Below are 15,325 nucleotides of genomic sequence, written 5' to 3'. Positions count from 1 at the left end.
CTGCTGAACTGTGGTCTAAAGTGTATTTACTGTCCTCTAAAAAGTGAAGGAAGGAGAAGTGGGGTGCACCAGCTGGAGAGAGAGACAGAGACTTCCTGGCAGAAGAGCAAGCTTGAACACAAAAGTTATGTTGTTTATTATATGCCACACTGCAAGTCTTCTTAATGAGGGAAACCACACTAAATTTCCTAGAGTTGCTACAGCCATTGCTCAAAAAACATTCACAGCCTCTGTGTGTGTCCTATTACTTGCTTGGCTTCAGAGACAGCAGGAGACAGAGCATCTTCTATAGTAAATATATGTTTGATCCTTGCAGTTTCCAGCAGAATTAGCCAATTCAAACAAGAGGAAGAGCAATTTAAAAAAAAATCTAGCTCAGATCTCTGTGTCAAAACAGACAGAGAGAAAACATCACTCAATCCCACAGAATATTATCCAAACTTTCCTTGGAAGGATATGAAGTGTAAGTTGCCCATAGTTCATTGCTTTAGTAAAGGTGGTTGTAAACTACTGTGTGTCACTGCCCTGAGTATTTGCCTCACCATGCACCCTTCCTGCAGCAAACCTCTGAAAGAAAGAATTACTTAATTTTGTATGAATCAGAAGAAAAATTGAAGTTGAGGATTCTTGTAAAGGCAGAAGATAGTAGTGGTAAATAGATAGTAACTGCATAATATATTCACCCCTCCACAGCACACACAACTAGCATCCACCTGAATTTATATGTAGATAAGTACATAGAAAATAAATATTATTCTGTTACAGAATCCTTCCACAGGGTGAGGCACTGAGTTCCTTTCACGGCTAGCAACTGTAGCAAGGCTTTCTGACGCTCACTTCTTCCCAGATTTAGGTCATTAAGGTAGGGCACAACTGGTGAAATTTTTTATTTGAAGGAGTTTTTTATTGGGCCTCAATGTAACAGCCTGTTCCTTGGCACTCTCATTCACTATATAGGCGATAAAATTGCATGCTTCTGTCTCTTTTAAAGGATTTTCATGTTATTTTCTATAGATTATTTTATAATGGCACATTTACCGTATTTCTGCTTGTCATGACCTGTGACAGTGATTTGAAGAATAAAGCAAAGTTTGATGTGGTTTACTGTGCAGTAGGCATTAGGAGTTTAAAATGGTAACTACATACTGAAAGGTGATCAGCCAAAGCCTGCATTACTGAGAAGAACTTCTCGGCTTAGGTCCATTAATTGCTATGCTGGTGTGCCAACTTACAGACCATAGTCCAAAGATGCCAAATCTGTTAAATAAAAGCTGGATGAAATTAAAAGTTTACACTTTCCTGACATATAAAAATATATGTTAAAAATAAGGTCTTTCTTCATTTTATCAGTCTTCAGCCAACAGCTTCTGATGATTTGGCTGTACACTGCGTCAGGATACATACATGAAGAGTTAATGAACTTGACAAGACTGAGTAAATATTTGTTTAGAACTGCAAATAGGCCCCAACCCAAGATTTTTTAGGCCTATTATCTGGACTAAGTCCAGACCAGAAACATTGAGTAGGACCATACTTCTTATCTCTCATCTCTTCACTTCCACTGCACTCACTCCCCTCACTTTGGGGTTCCCAAAGTTTGTTTTGGGAAAAGATTCTCTTTTCTTTTGACTTCTTATAGGCTGCAGGTGGCAACTTTCATTGTTTCCTTTTGAAGGCAGAGGTAGTCAACCCTCAAAGAAAGCGCTACCAGGGCTAGGATCTGTCCTGACCTGACTAAGCAACAGTAGACACAATCCCTTCTGCTGCCAGCTGTCACTCCACCAGCTTTCAGTGTTTGATATCTTGAATGAATATGATCTTCTAATACCTTTCATGAACAAGACACTGCAAGAGCCTTTCAGGTCTCATCTTGATTCACTTGAAAGCTTTTCCATTCACATTTACAAGAATAAATAGGGTTTCTTTCTCAGTGAATTTACCCCATTTCTCTGGAAGGGATCAGAGCTTTCTACAGGAGAATGGGCTAGCAGCCACTGCTCTGCAATGGACCCCCTCAGTGTACCTTGGTTTTGCCCTGACATGGATTAGCAAGGGGGAGAAATGTTTTACGCCAAACCAATTACCACAGAGTCATTTGTTTCTGGCATAAGGTTCCCCCAGAACATATGAAACTGCCTGGCAATACTGTGCCTTAGTAGGGGTTTTGAGATGAGACAGAGATGGATGAGGGCAGAGTGGTCCTGGCAGATTGTACGGGGAATCTGAAAGGAAAAGAAGGAGTTTCTTTTGTGATAAGGAAATGGGGACATGCCTACTTAAAACTTATCACTTTGCCTAGTTAGAGAAGGGAGCAAGGTCTGGTCAAACCAGGAGGAACAATGTGTAAAAAGAAATACTCGTAGCCGGATGCTGAGCTGGCAGAAATTAGCATAGGTCCACTGGAGGAAACTAGTTGATTTATATCAGGCCTGGATGTAGAATTAGGATGGAGTATTCAGAGATGAGATTTACTATTGAAAATTGACAGTTTTGTGGGGGCAGGGGAGGAAGGCCTGCCAAATAATTCACAGAAGAAGACTGGGATAACTTGTGCTCTAAGCAGAGCCAAACTATGCACATGTTCTGCAGTTTCAGATGTGCCAAATTCTGGAGCTCTACATCTCCCATTTGCAAATGTCAAAACACAGCAATGATGCTTTTTCTTAATTAGCTACTTACATGTTGAAAGCATTTTACAACTGATTTATCTTCACAATGGCTGATGGGTTCATTATCTTCCCACCTCAAACTCTGACATTTTGGTAAGAGTGAATTTCCTGGTAGGACCACACAGCAAGATGGATGTTCTTGTTTGGCAACAGGATGCTGCTGCTTCTGGGCCCAATGTACCAGACCATTTCTTTAGTGAAGATGTCACACTCATGCACAAGCATGAGTGCTATGTTCATGAATTGTTAACACAGTCATAGTAGCTGCATTAAGCACCTGATGTGGAAAAGTAAGAGTAGCCATCTCTCATGCATATGTGTTGCCATTGTATGTTTGTTGAAATAATCTTTGTTACTCGTATAAAAAATTAAGCACCTTTTATTGGGAGAAGTAATAAGTATTTTTCATTAGACTGTTAGAAAGTAACTCCTATAGCTGGAGAAAACAGACAAGCTCTTGAGCACAGCAGCTCTTCAGCAGTGATGAAGACGTATTTCTGAGAGACACAGTAGTCTCCAAGCTACGTACAGGCTGGGAGTTACTGCCTTGTTTTCTGAAAGTTAAAACCTGCTGCCTGCTTTCCCTCTTCACCCCGTATCTCCCTTCCAATCTGTTCTGCTCCTGGCTCTGCTTCTCCACTACCTATTCTTCACAGCCAGCTGGCCTTCTTTGTCTTGCTCCTGGCTCTGCTTCTCCACTACCTATTCACAGCCAGCTGGCCTTCTTTGTCCACCTTTGTTTCATATACGTAGAACAGTCACACTGAAAAATGTGTGATTTCCCTTAAGGTACCTAAAAACCATACTCCAACATTGCAGTCTACAGAACATTTTCTTTCCAAGAGCAGAGCATAGTTTCTCTTCCTGCCTCTTTCATAGACAGATCGCTTTCAGAGAGGGACTTTGTTGCATCTTCAGATCTGCATCTGTAGAAGCAGCTGGAACTTGAAGATACCATTCCTATTGCCAGCCAGTTTGTCACAAATCCCTTGCAAGGACTTGTGCAGTCTGTGTGCTGTGTTTTTTGGAAAACTGCTCTACATTTTGTTGTGTTATTACTGCTGTTGGCACTATTACAGGGATTATACAGTGCATCCAAGGGCTCCAAAGAGAAATAAGGACTTCTTTTGTTTCAGTAGACTTCGCGTAGATAAAAATAAAAAAGGCTGTTGCAGATGCAAAATAATGTAACTCCTTAATCTACTCAATAACAAGAGGAATAGCATGAAGCAGTAACAGTGCAAATGACCTTTTCATAAATTATAATAATTGCCCTTCTTTTCTGATCAGTCCTTTTGGGATATGTAATCATTCTGGCATGAATGAGAGTGAAGAAGGTTTTAATGAAGAAAATGTCAAGCTGTTAAAAGAGATGCTGGTATGTAGCAGGAAAGATGAAGAATAGTGTAGCCAGCTTCATGTGTCTATGGTGGTACTAAATTTGCGTAAAGAGACTGTGTTGACAAAAATTAAAAAAAAAAAAAGAAAAAGAAAAAAAGCTTTTTTTTCCTCCTATTTCCTTATAATTTAAAATGAAATCTGAAACAGTGACAATACGTCTTGTGCTATCAAGGGCACATCTCTAGTCTGGAGTTGGGGATGCTTATAGGCACAGCAACAGGTCCTCCCAGGAAGGGCAACAAAAGGCCTGAATGACAAGACAAAAGGGAGGAGAAAGTACAGTATTTTGGCGTCTCCTGACCACCATCTCTGCTTAGGAGAGGAGGATAAGCAGTCTGCATGCCAAGGGGAAAGACGAGGGAAGGGTGAGTAGAGAACAGGAGGATGGGTTTCACCTCCTCCCACTAGTAGGGGTAGTACAGGGGAAAGTAGAAGGAGTGTACATAGAGGGAAAAAAAAAAGCCAGAGGATGTCACACAGCAGACATAAAGTTAAGAATGGGACAGATTTAAAGAAAGGGAAACTCGGACACTTGATGTTGACAGGGCTTAAGGAGAAGACCCATTTCCCTGGTTGCACCATCCTGCCCACAGGAGTGAGCCCACAGTCGTCAGCATGTTCTTCTCCTCCAAAGCAGCTTGTCTGGCGAGGCCTTTATTTACTACTTTCTAAAACCATAAGGAACCTGAACTATGTCATTTCTACTTGCTAATTTAACCACACTAAGTTCACAGAAAGCATTTTGTACGAGGGACATGACCTGGCTTGTTAGCACCACATGTTGTAAGATACAGAAAAGGATCTTTCATACTTCAGAAGTCTTGTTTCTCAATTGCCGGTCTCTTACTTTTTAACTTCTTTGCCGTTTTGAATGGATTTCAAAACAAATCAACAGACACATAGAGTCTTTGGTTATTTTTGGCCAGAGTTGGATAAATGAATAGTCCAGAAAGTTTCTGACATTGTGCCAAATGTCTATGTGCCTAAAGTTTAAGAGTCATGTTTTCCAGGAAACCTTGAAGTTTGCCGAGATTTATGCTTTTGATATTGTCATCCATTACTGTATTCAAAGGAGTTGTCTGCATAAAGGTTGATAGAGGGCAGTCAAACCTTTTGCACTGAACAAATTATATCATTAGGTGTCTGCCTGTGGGTCAACTTGTTCTCAAGCCCCAAAAACTAAACACAGCTGAGATCTAAATCCCCTGACAAATGAAGGCTGTGAGCAAGGATCATGAATAACATATGGCAAATGGAATTTCCAAACACTGCGCTGCCATACAATATACACCTGATAAATGGTTGTCTACAGTGATGCTGTTGAAAAAGGCACTTGATGCAAGCCTCATGCATGGCAGAGAAACATTAACAAAATTTTACAAGACATTTCAAAGCTGGCAAGGCATTTATCCAAATGTGTTGTCTGGTCCTCCCTTCCCCAAGTAAGGACAGCATCCTTATTTTCTTGTACATGGGAACAAAGAGAGGTAATAGTTTGACTTGTCATGCCAGAAGTCTGTGGGACAAGAAGTGTTCAAATAAGAACAAAAGGCAGAATTATGGTATGGACAAGAAAGAAAAGGAGAAGATGAAGAAAAAGACAGCAAAATATTTCTCAAGATTAACTTTTAGGTGCATTTGTAGCCACAAAGATTTAAAGATTACATAGTATTGTCCTAGAGAAAGAGCAAATAATTTTGTCTGGTAAAAAAACATGTGAACACAAGAACCACTTTCCTTGGTCATCTAAAATGCAGCCAGCTCTGGGGCAAACCTGAAGACATAGAGCACACAAAAGAACTGGTTTTGTCAAAAAAGTGTAGGCAGCATCAGAGCCCCAAAGTCAAAACGTGCTGCAAGGAATTTGGCCAGAACCCTAAAGTAGTGCTCAGAAAGTGACAAGGAAGTCTTTTGACTGGAGGCAGGCTTATATCTTAGTTAAAATGGATAGTATGTTATTTTTTGTTGTTTGTTCTTTGTTGTTTTGTTTTGGTAATTATTTCTGAAGTTCTTAGTAATCTTCATATCCTTCACAAATTTATCTTTCTGACCAGTGAGAGCTTCCCCTCAGAGTAACCTGTTAAGCGATCTCCAGCCTAGCACTATAGTACATGCACAAATATATGTATGTGGTGTGTTTGTTATGGCTGGCTAGACTCCTGAGGTGCTACTTACCCTTAGTGAGGTCTAGGCAAATAATAGAAATAATAACCCTAAAAATTATGCAAATAGGTTATTTTCAGAAAAGGTATCCAAAACAATTAATAATTTTTCATTGAATTAGAACAATTGTTTTTGCTAAGAAAAGAAACTGCAGGATAATTGGGATGTTCCATTTTCAAAATTCTGTTGTTTTCTGTGCTTTCTTTGTAAACGGCTTCATTTCAAACATGAACTAAATATAATAATTAGAAAGTGATAAAATAGTACCAGGAAGTGAAAGTAGCCTGTACACCTATTGATTTTTTTTTTCCAGATGCAAACAGTTTTCAATTTTTCACTAGAGTGATAAATGTGGAAAATAGGAATTAATTTCATATTGACTCCAAATTATCATTCTTTTTCCAAACATATCAATGCCCCTTTAAGAAGGTCTCTCTTTTGTCTAATACAACAAGGAAACAGATGGATTTACTTCTAAGCTTCATCCAATTTACTTCATAACCCTGTAAACAGTTGCATAAGCACAAATGAGAAAGTGGCACAAGGCAGAAGTGGTGGAGAAGGGGAAGAGAATAGCTTTTCCTTAAGCCAAAATCACCACCAAGAATGCTGGAAAAGAAACTGTGTATCCACCGGTCTCTTACGCCAACTAGAACTGGCCACTTAACTAAGGTTAATGGGTTAAAACTGGAGTCATATAGCAAGAATCACCATCGCTGTGAGACCAAAGTTACAAGTAAGTCTGGCTGTTAGGTGTCAAGTTCAACTCTCACAGATTGCCCAGTGTGGTCTGAGCGCCAAATTTTCAGATGTTCGTCCATACACAGAATAACGCACATGTCACTCAGGGTCTGTGCTTGCTCAGACAACACCTCCATTAAGGCTTCAGAAGAGAGATTTTCCTGCCTAGAGGTCATGTGGAGTCTGTAGTCAGGCTGGTGTATAGTTCGGGGCATGGCTAAGTGCAGCACCATTCACAAAAGGCAATGTGTTGAGGAGGTAACAGTTTAAGATTCACTAATTGCATGAACCTAAGTCTGATAATTATTCTTACTGCTGCTACTAACTTTTACAGTTTGAACTAAAATGCATGGATCTGCAAGTCAGAATTGCTTGGGGAAATCCTACAATCTGCATTATGTAGGAAGTCAGATTAGATGATTCTAACACTTCCTTCATGACAGAAAAATTCATGACACTATTAGATGTTTTGTTAAATTGGAGTCTAAGTGATATGCAAAATTAATAGATCTCTGTATTTCTCTGGGTGGTCCGTTCATAACATGGGAATATTTGTGTTTCTGTGCTCTGATCTGCTTGTACATGCAATATATATGTGCGTGCATGAACCTAATGCCGATAAATAAATAACCTTACTCTCAGGCTGATTTCTTAAAAGCTCCATAGAAGATTGAGGTGATGTGCTTTACATACTCATTTTGTGCATAAAAGTAATTCTTAATCAAATTAGCCATTCCAGACAAGAAAGCAGCCCCTTGCATGGGCCATTCACATGAGCAAACATTTGTAAAATTGGTCTCTAAATGTTGCTTAGAGTCACAAAGAAGCTTAAGCACTGAACACGTCTTCTCTGCATGTTTCTTTTTAGCCTGTTCCTGGCTCTATACCATCACGTTTTCTTCACAGGAAACATCTATGCTAAACATCACTGTCAATTCCAAGACAAGAGACACATTCAAAAGCACATGGAAGCTTTTTTTGTTGCCGTAAGTTGCCCGCAGAGGGTCCATTCATTCTGTTTGCTTGTTCCACTGTGTAATAGCTCAACTCAAGTATCAACAAGATAAGCTTTTAAAAGCAGAATATTCCCAGCTGTTGCGGTCAGGCAGCAGCAGCAGGTTCCTATCTGAGGACAGCAGAACAATCCAGTGCACCCGCAGCGATGGCAGTGTCGAGGGGAAGCATGTGTTCTCTGTACACAGTAGCAAAGGGTCCAATAGACAGCAATTAGCACCAGCAGAATGAAGATGAACGGTCATATACATAACCTTAATAAAAATGTCACAGAAGAGAAATCTCACACCATATGGATCCATGCTGAACTTTTTTTTTCCTTTTTTTTTTTTAAGGAGCAAGACAGCTCCATTTCTTTATAGTCTTTTGCATTAATTTCTCTCCCTAGTTTTTTCGCAGCTTTCTTCCTTCATAAGCAATATGAGGATGCTGTTTCATGTGATAAAAAAGAAAATTGCATTTTCATTTCTGTATTTTTATATACCCACTCAGTCTCAGGTTTTCGTCAAAAGTATCTCCCACTCAGCCTCACCAACCCAAGTAGATTACTTGAATGTCATTAGATCCCATTTCCATTTACTTTTGAAAGGAACTCCACCAGAATTTGCAAGATTTTATTCCCGACAAATTAGTGTAGCATGAAAATGGATATTGCTTATTCTCAGGTCTGCTACTTGTGTTTTGGACATGGCAAAGAACATAAATTTCATCATTATGAACATCGTTTCTACAAATAATATTTTTTAATTGGCAAAAAGGGTTTAGTGTAAGAAGCTGCTTTAATGTTAACTTGGTCATGTCATTTCCATTTTTCCACCTCAAGATAAAATTCCAATATCAGGAGGAAAAATTATGAAGGGACACAGGAGCAGGAAGAAAAATTTCCCTGAAAGGGTCATATTACAGTTTTGTGCTTATTCTTTTCAAGTTGTTTCTTCATCTTTCACTAATCAAAGGAGAACATTATTGATGCTTTACAAACTCCATTTGAGGTCTGAAAACCCTCAGTTTTGGTCCTTTCTGCCTTTTCTCTATTTCCGGTAATAAGACTCCTGCCCTTAGAACATAGCTGTGAATTCTGTTGATTACATTAACAGAAGATAGGGCTGGAGAGAATCTCATGAGGTCTTCTAATTACCCCATTGCCAGTACACAATTTACTTGATTTGCAGCCTTCTTGAAGTATGATGCCCAGAATTGGACAGAGTGCTCCAGCTGAGACTGTATCAGTGCTGAGGTAGGATAGGATCATTATTTTACATGTCTTGCAGACTACATTTCTGCAGATACATCATCTGTTTTTGCAACAGACAAAAGCTCCATTGGTTCTCCAAAGAAAAGCTTGACATGCCAATAAAATGACAGGCCAAGACTTGAAAACACACAGAGGACAGAGAAGTTGTGGAAAACACAACCATTTTACACAGAATTCAGTCCTTCCAAGTTATATGAACTATTTTACTGATGGGAGCATTCCCATTGAAGTCAATGATCATGCTCATGTATACAAAATTTGGTTGCATTACTAATGATTGAAGGATTTGGGCCAAGCTATTTTAGTGAAAATGCAATGAAAAGACCCAAGTGGGAGTCTGGAATTCTCCTGCCTCTTGTGCCACCCCTTTCCTGTTAATCTGGTGTAGTATTTCTAAGGACAGGGACATGAATGACAGGGAGGCCCTGATCCTGTCCCTGGAAGATTTCTTGGAGGAAAGCAGATCTAGCAAATCTTTATTTAGAGAGTGAAAACATTATTATCTCAAGGAACAAAGTGGAGCACAGAAATACCCACAGGAACAGAAGTGTGGACAAATACTAGTATGAAATCTCATCTTCCCCCTAGTCCCTCTAGTTTAGCTTTAGTGATGACAGCAATCCACTTACAGCATGCACTAAGCCATGACTATCTTCTTTTAACTATGTTCACTTGTATTCATACTGCCATATACCTCTCTAAACAGAAGGGAAATGGACGCATGCTTACAAAAATTGTCTTTGACAATTTTACATGGAGTGAATAATGAATCAGTTCAGGCTCAAAAGCCATAGAAGTCTCTCTCCGCTCCCCAACCCCTTACTACACACTCCCTTTGTGATCTGAACATTAACTCTTAGGAACTATTGACTTAACATGATTCAGGGGTGGCTGGTTTGCATCAATATTTCTAAAATCCCTCTTATTATCTTGCATATGTCAAAGTTTGATAAGAAGGAAGAAGGATGAAGCTATTTATAATTCAGAATGACTGTTACCAAAAGGTATTTAAAACCAAATCACAGTAAGTCAGAGTTTACTTTTAAATCAGCTTAAACAAAAGACACAGTTTGAAAACAATTAGTAAATCTGAGAAAATTAACTTTGACCTTATAATCTTATAAATGCCAACACAGCTTTTCTTCCAGTGTCAGTGTGCATGTGTGTCTGTGTGTGTATTTTCAGCAGTGCAGTAATTTCACAGCAAAGAGCCATACTGAGATTTAACTCTCAGGCAAGGATTATGCTTCACTACTCAGGAGTTCCCCCTGGGGGGACATGCTATTTCATTGCTCTGTTATGTTGGAAATCCATCTGTACAAAGCCAGATTAGTGTTTTATTATTCTCATTATTTCTGGTAAGCAGACATCATCTCCCAGGCCAGCCTTTCAGTCATCCTCACTCCTCAGCTCACAGAGGAGGGTTTTTTTAGGTTTCTTCCTTTCTCTTAGTCTTCCTCAAAAAAAAAAAACCCAACAGGTGAAAATACAAACTCTGCACCTTTCACCCAGCCTAGGAAAGAAGATTGTAATACTTTGGTAAACACACAAAAGATGTGCTGGTGAATGTGTCAATCTGCTAAGCTGGGAAGCAATTCCCTTTCCCCCTGAATTTACCAGTCCAGCTATTGGCACCCCCTTGCCAGCGGTGGCTGTGCTTTCCTCTTCTTGTCCAGCCCACGTCCAGTCTTCCTTGGGGACCGCAGTTTGCATGTCCTCCCTCTAGAAGGAGACAGTCATTTCTGTAGACTGAGCAGACCCAGCAGCCCAGTTTGCATCTTGTCTGAGCCAGCTCAGAGCAGCAGATGGGACCAGAACCTTCCTGAAGTCCTTTCCTTCCTAAGTGACCCCATGGCATCCCCATGGCAGCCCTGCCACTGAGCTGCCATTAGGTTGGGGGAGCTGAGGGAACAGCTGGGAACCTCTGGAAACAACAGAGGTCTCTTTTGGGCATCATGATCTGGGGATCCTCCTAGCCATCTTCCTCAGCAGACTGACTGGCAGTGTCCTGAGCAGGCACACACTGCCTCACTGGTCTCTCTATTGGGATATTCCCTTTCTGACCCAATGTTTCAGTCATTCCTGCAACGTAGGCTTCAGTTCTCAACACTACCTTAACTGATAGAGGCAGGAAATGTATTGTTCAGCTTTGGTTTGCAAGAGTCAAGACCTGTAAACATGGTCCCCAGAGTTACTTGGTCCATCACAGTTTTCTCTCATTGAATTATTTCCTTGTCTAGCCACCCGGCAGCAAAACTGGATAACTTGCTGGCATTTCAGGGGTCTCAGTTACCTGAGGTCTGTTGACTACTGGATGACACACATTTTTGCTTTCTGTGGCTCTGTGCAGCTATTTGTGTCAGTTCTAAGTTCAAAAACTGGGTCCATGCCCTGATGGTTTGTTTCCCAGATGGGATGGCAAGGCCTGGGCAGGATCAGCTCTGTGCTAGTTGTTTCCCCTCTCTGTGCCAGTTTTCCACAGTAAGGAGACCTGGGGTGACAAGCCAGAGGAACACCAAAGTGAACTCCTCAGTGGAGGAGCTGGAGCCCAGATCCCTGGCCCTGCAGTGGCACATCCCAGCACACAGGGCTTGACAAAGGCCAAAAGTTGTAGGTGAAGTATCTAGGCTTGCTCTTCTTGCTGCTGTAGATAGCTGTTGCTGCTGAGCTTCTGCCGTAGATATGCAACTTCCTCCATTTTGCTTTCTCATCATGATCCTTTCTTGCAAGTTTCCAGCGAGACCCAATCGTTCCTTTTTTTCACAGGCTGTTATAAATTTTTAGATGCTCATTGGAGCATCATATCCCCCGATCCTCTTTCAGCCAGAACTAAAAGACAAGGCATGTTCTCTCAGTGTTTTTTCTTAGGTAACATAGGCTTAAATTCACTTTTTCTTATGCAGGGGAACCCATCACCCTAGACTTTTACACTCTTTCCACACTGAAGGATACCAGGCATCTGCCAGCTGAGCTGTCTGCCATCTGTCCCCAGCCATCTTTTTCAGCCTGCTCATAACATTTTGAAGTGTATGCCTTGATCATCACCCCTCCCTGGACATGCTGGTGAGATTACAGCAATGGACCTAGTTTGTCCATTGCTGACAAGTGAAAGTTAAATGTCCCAGCTTCATTAGTCAGAAGACTTAATTTTTGAATACAGCATACAAGTCATGCAATCCATGAGAACAAATTGCTAAATTTGATTTGTAATTGCTTTAAAACCTGCCTTTTTATAAATGTTGCTTTAGTCCTGCTGGCAACTGTATTCCTGATCTCTTTAGATAGAAAATGGGCTTTCATGTAGGTTTTAAAAAATCCAATGTGCAGGCTATTTTTGAAGTTTATTAATCAATTTAAAGATTAACGTATTGATTTGAAATGAATTATACTTTGCTTTCAGTCCAAAACTACATTTATCCGTGTAGTGACGGTCACTTATTAATGCCTTTGTTGAAAAATACTATCCCTCTTGGCTCTATTTCTCTTCAGAAGACACCTCCAGAATGTGGGCTTTCATTAAGGAGAAAAAAAGTCACCCTTTATGGCACTAAAAACGATTTAGAGAACCTGAACCAAAGTATGATGGCTTGCCTTCCATAGCCTCGAGACAGCGTAAAACTATAGCCGTGCTGTGTGAATCACTTCATTCATCTCTGCCTTTGCTTTGACTTGCTCATTTGTTATTTATTTACACGCTGTAGGCCAGACCCTCTCCTGTGCCAGAGCTCCACTCAGTGCAGTTTGGAGATGGGTCATAAGGAAGTCATTACAGCTCTCCCTGGTTTTGTGAGTGCTCCTGGCCTCCGTATGATTTCTCCTGGTTGCCAGGCAGTCCTACGTTAGACCTCAAGCAAGTCTTGTAGTGATGCATTAACTTCAATGTGACTTAAGGATATGCCAAAACTGTGGCACACGCTTCCTTTCCTTGCATATACAGTCTCATGAAAGTGGCCTGATTTTGTAAAGATCCTGACAGCTAAGTTTTCTGAGCCTTCATGATGCATGAAATAATGGTAAAATTTAGGTAATTTTTTATGAAGATACGGAATCCAAATACCAATTCAGAATTATACACAGCCATCTGTGATAGAAAATAATTCACAACTCTGTTCAGTGCTTGGTGTGACCAAGCTGGAGGCTTTCAGGAACTTCCATAGTATAAATATCACTTGTAAAGAAACAGCATTGGAAGTTCCTTCCTAAGATAAAAGGTTAAAAGTTATGGCAAGATGGATACCACTCCTAGAAACCCTTTTTGCTTCACTTTCACTTGGTAGGGAGCACCGCTGCCCAGGCTTTCCCCATACAACTGTGGGACGTTAGAAGAAGAGCCTGGAGAGTGGCTGCTGCATCCTGAGCTCATCTCACCCACTTCAGGCACTCCAGAGTGGTGCCTGGTCACCATGGGCTCCTTCCGTAGTTGGAGGAGAAACATATCTCCAGATAGCGACTCTGGCCACTTGAGATCATCACCTACTTTAAAGGGAGCTGAAAACAACTTGGATCCTAACATATGGGCTGCTGTGAAGCATCTAATGTTAAGTGAATGGGCTTTTTAACTATTTATCACCACGTCTAAATACACTGAATACTCTTGCGGAAATGTAATGATGAATTTCTCCTTGTGACCTCCTTTGTGAATTGACTTAAATGTTTATTGTCTTGATTGTTTATTGTCCCACAAATATTAAATCATTCTTGCAACACTCCTGTTCAGTGACAGGACCTAATGGACAGATAGGGAACTGAGGCCCCAGGGCATGAAACGTAAGTTTCCACTTATCTTCAGGGCCTAGTGTGAAATACATGAGCCTTACTTTTTCTGATTTTTTTTCTTTTCCTGTCACAATGGAGTTCCATCTGACTGAAACTGCTCAGCCCACCTGTAGCTAGAGCTGTGGTGTACCCTCAAGCAGCACTGTGCTAGGAGCTGGGGCAGAAGCCACATGCTACCAGAAAATGTGTGTGAAGCTAATATCTCAGGAGTGCTGCCCCTCAGTCAAATATAGCTCAAACAAGCCAAGCGACTGGAAAGTTACTGGCTGATGGTGTAGTTGACCTGCATAAAGACAGGCAGATGCATATGCACACACATATACACGTGTAGATAGCACTCGCCCACCAGTCTCATCCACACAGAAAACCTTGCTAAAACACTAGCATGTGTTTAGCAACCTGTTACAAGGTACAGGCACAGTGGAACTTAGCTGAAGTTTCATGCACCACCTTACTTCTAGCATTTTCTACTTTCTGACTGCTTGATAGAGTAACAATTTTACAAAACTCTTACCTCAAATTGCAAAACCTCTGAAATACCACACTGAGACCAATATAGTTTGACATGTGTCTGCTTTTTGGAGACTACTTTCATTGTGTATACTTAAGCTATTTGTGTTAACAGAGGAACAGACAGAACTTTTTGCTTTTTATTTTCCTTGTGAACCACTATTAGCAGAGGATGAGACACGTGCATTGCCAGTGGGTTTTGGAAATATTTCTCTGAGGCAGTAGGATAGTAAACCTCAGTTCATTTGGGTTCCACTCCAGCCTCTGAAGTCCTCCCCTCCGGTCTGATGCTTCCCTCCTGCTAGACCCTCTCCTTTCTTCTGTATGTGCCTGCCTCCTTCTCTGTTTTATTCCGCACACCTGCCTGGTCCAGAGATCTCAGACCTTCCTTTCTCTTCCCAGTTTCCTTGCTTAAAGAGTTGTCATGTGCTATGTCAACCCTCTGCTCTCTGTTCCTGTAATTACTGGGCAAGGTCCTGTAATTACTGGGCAAGGTGCATGGGTCAGCTGGTCTGTATGCGACCATTTTGCTGCATCCATGGGCTGTGAAGAGGTCAAAATACTTAGTGAGAGTGGACTTCTGAGAAAATTTTAGCTGCTAAAATAAACATCTGTATTCAGTACACTTAGTCTGATTTTTACAAAGCAATAGAATCTGATTAGATTTGAGTCAAAGCATAACATAGCACATACCTGATCAGCACAAAGGACCCCTTCCCCACCAAGTCTGAAATGCCTTCTGGAAAGCATGGGGGCATTTGGAGACGAGGAAGGAAGGAAGGAAGGAAGGAAGGAA

This window comes from Phaethon lepturus, unplaced genomic scaffold (assembly GCF_000687285.1).
Source record: "Phaethon lepturus isolate BGI_N335 unplaced genomic scaffold, ASM68728v1 scaffold50908, whole genome shotgun sequence".
Taxonomy (NCBI): Eukaryota; Metazoa; Chordata; class Aves; order Phaethontiformes; family Phaethontidae; genus Phaethon; species Phaethon lepturus.
Note: the sequence above shows the minus strand (reverse complement) of the source record.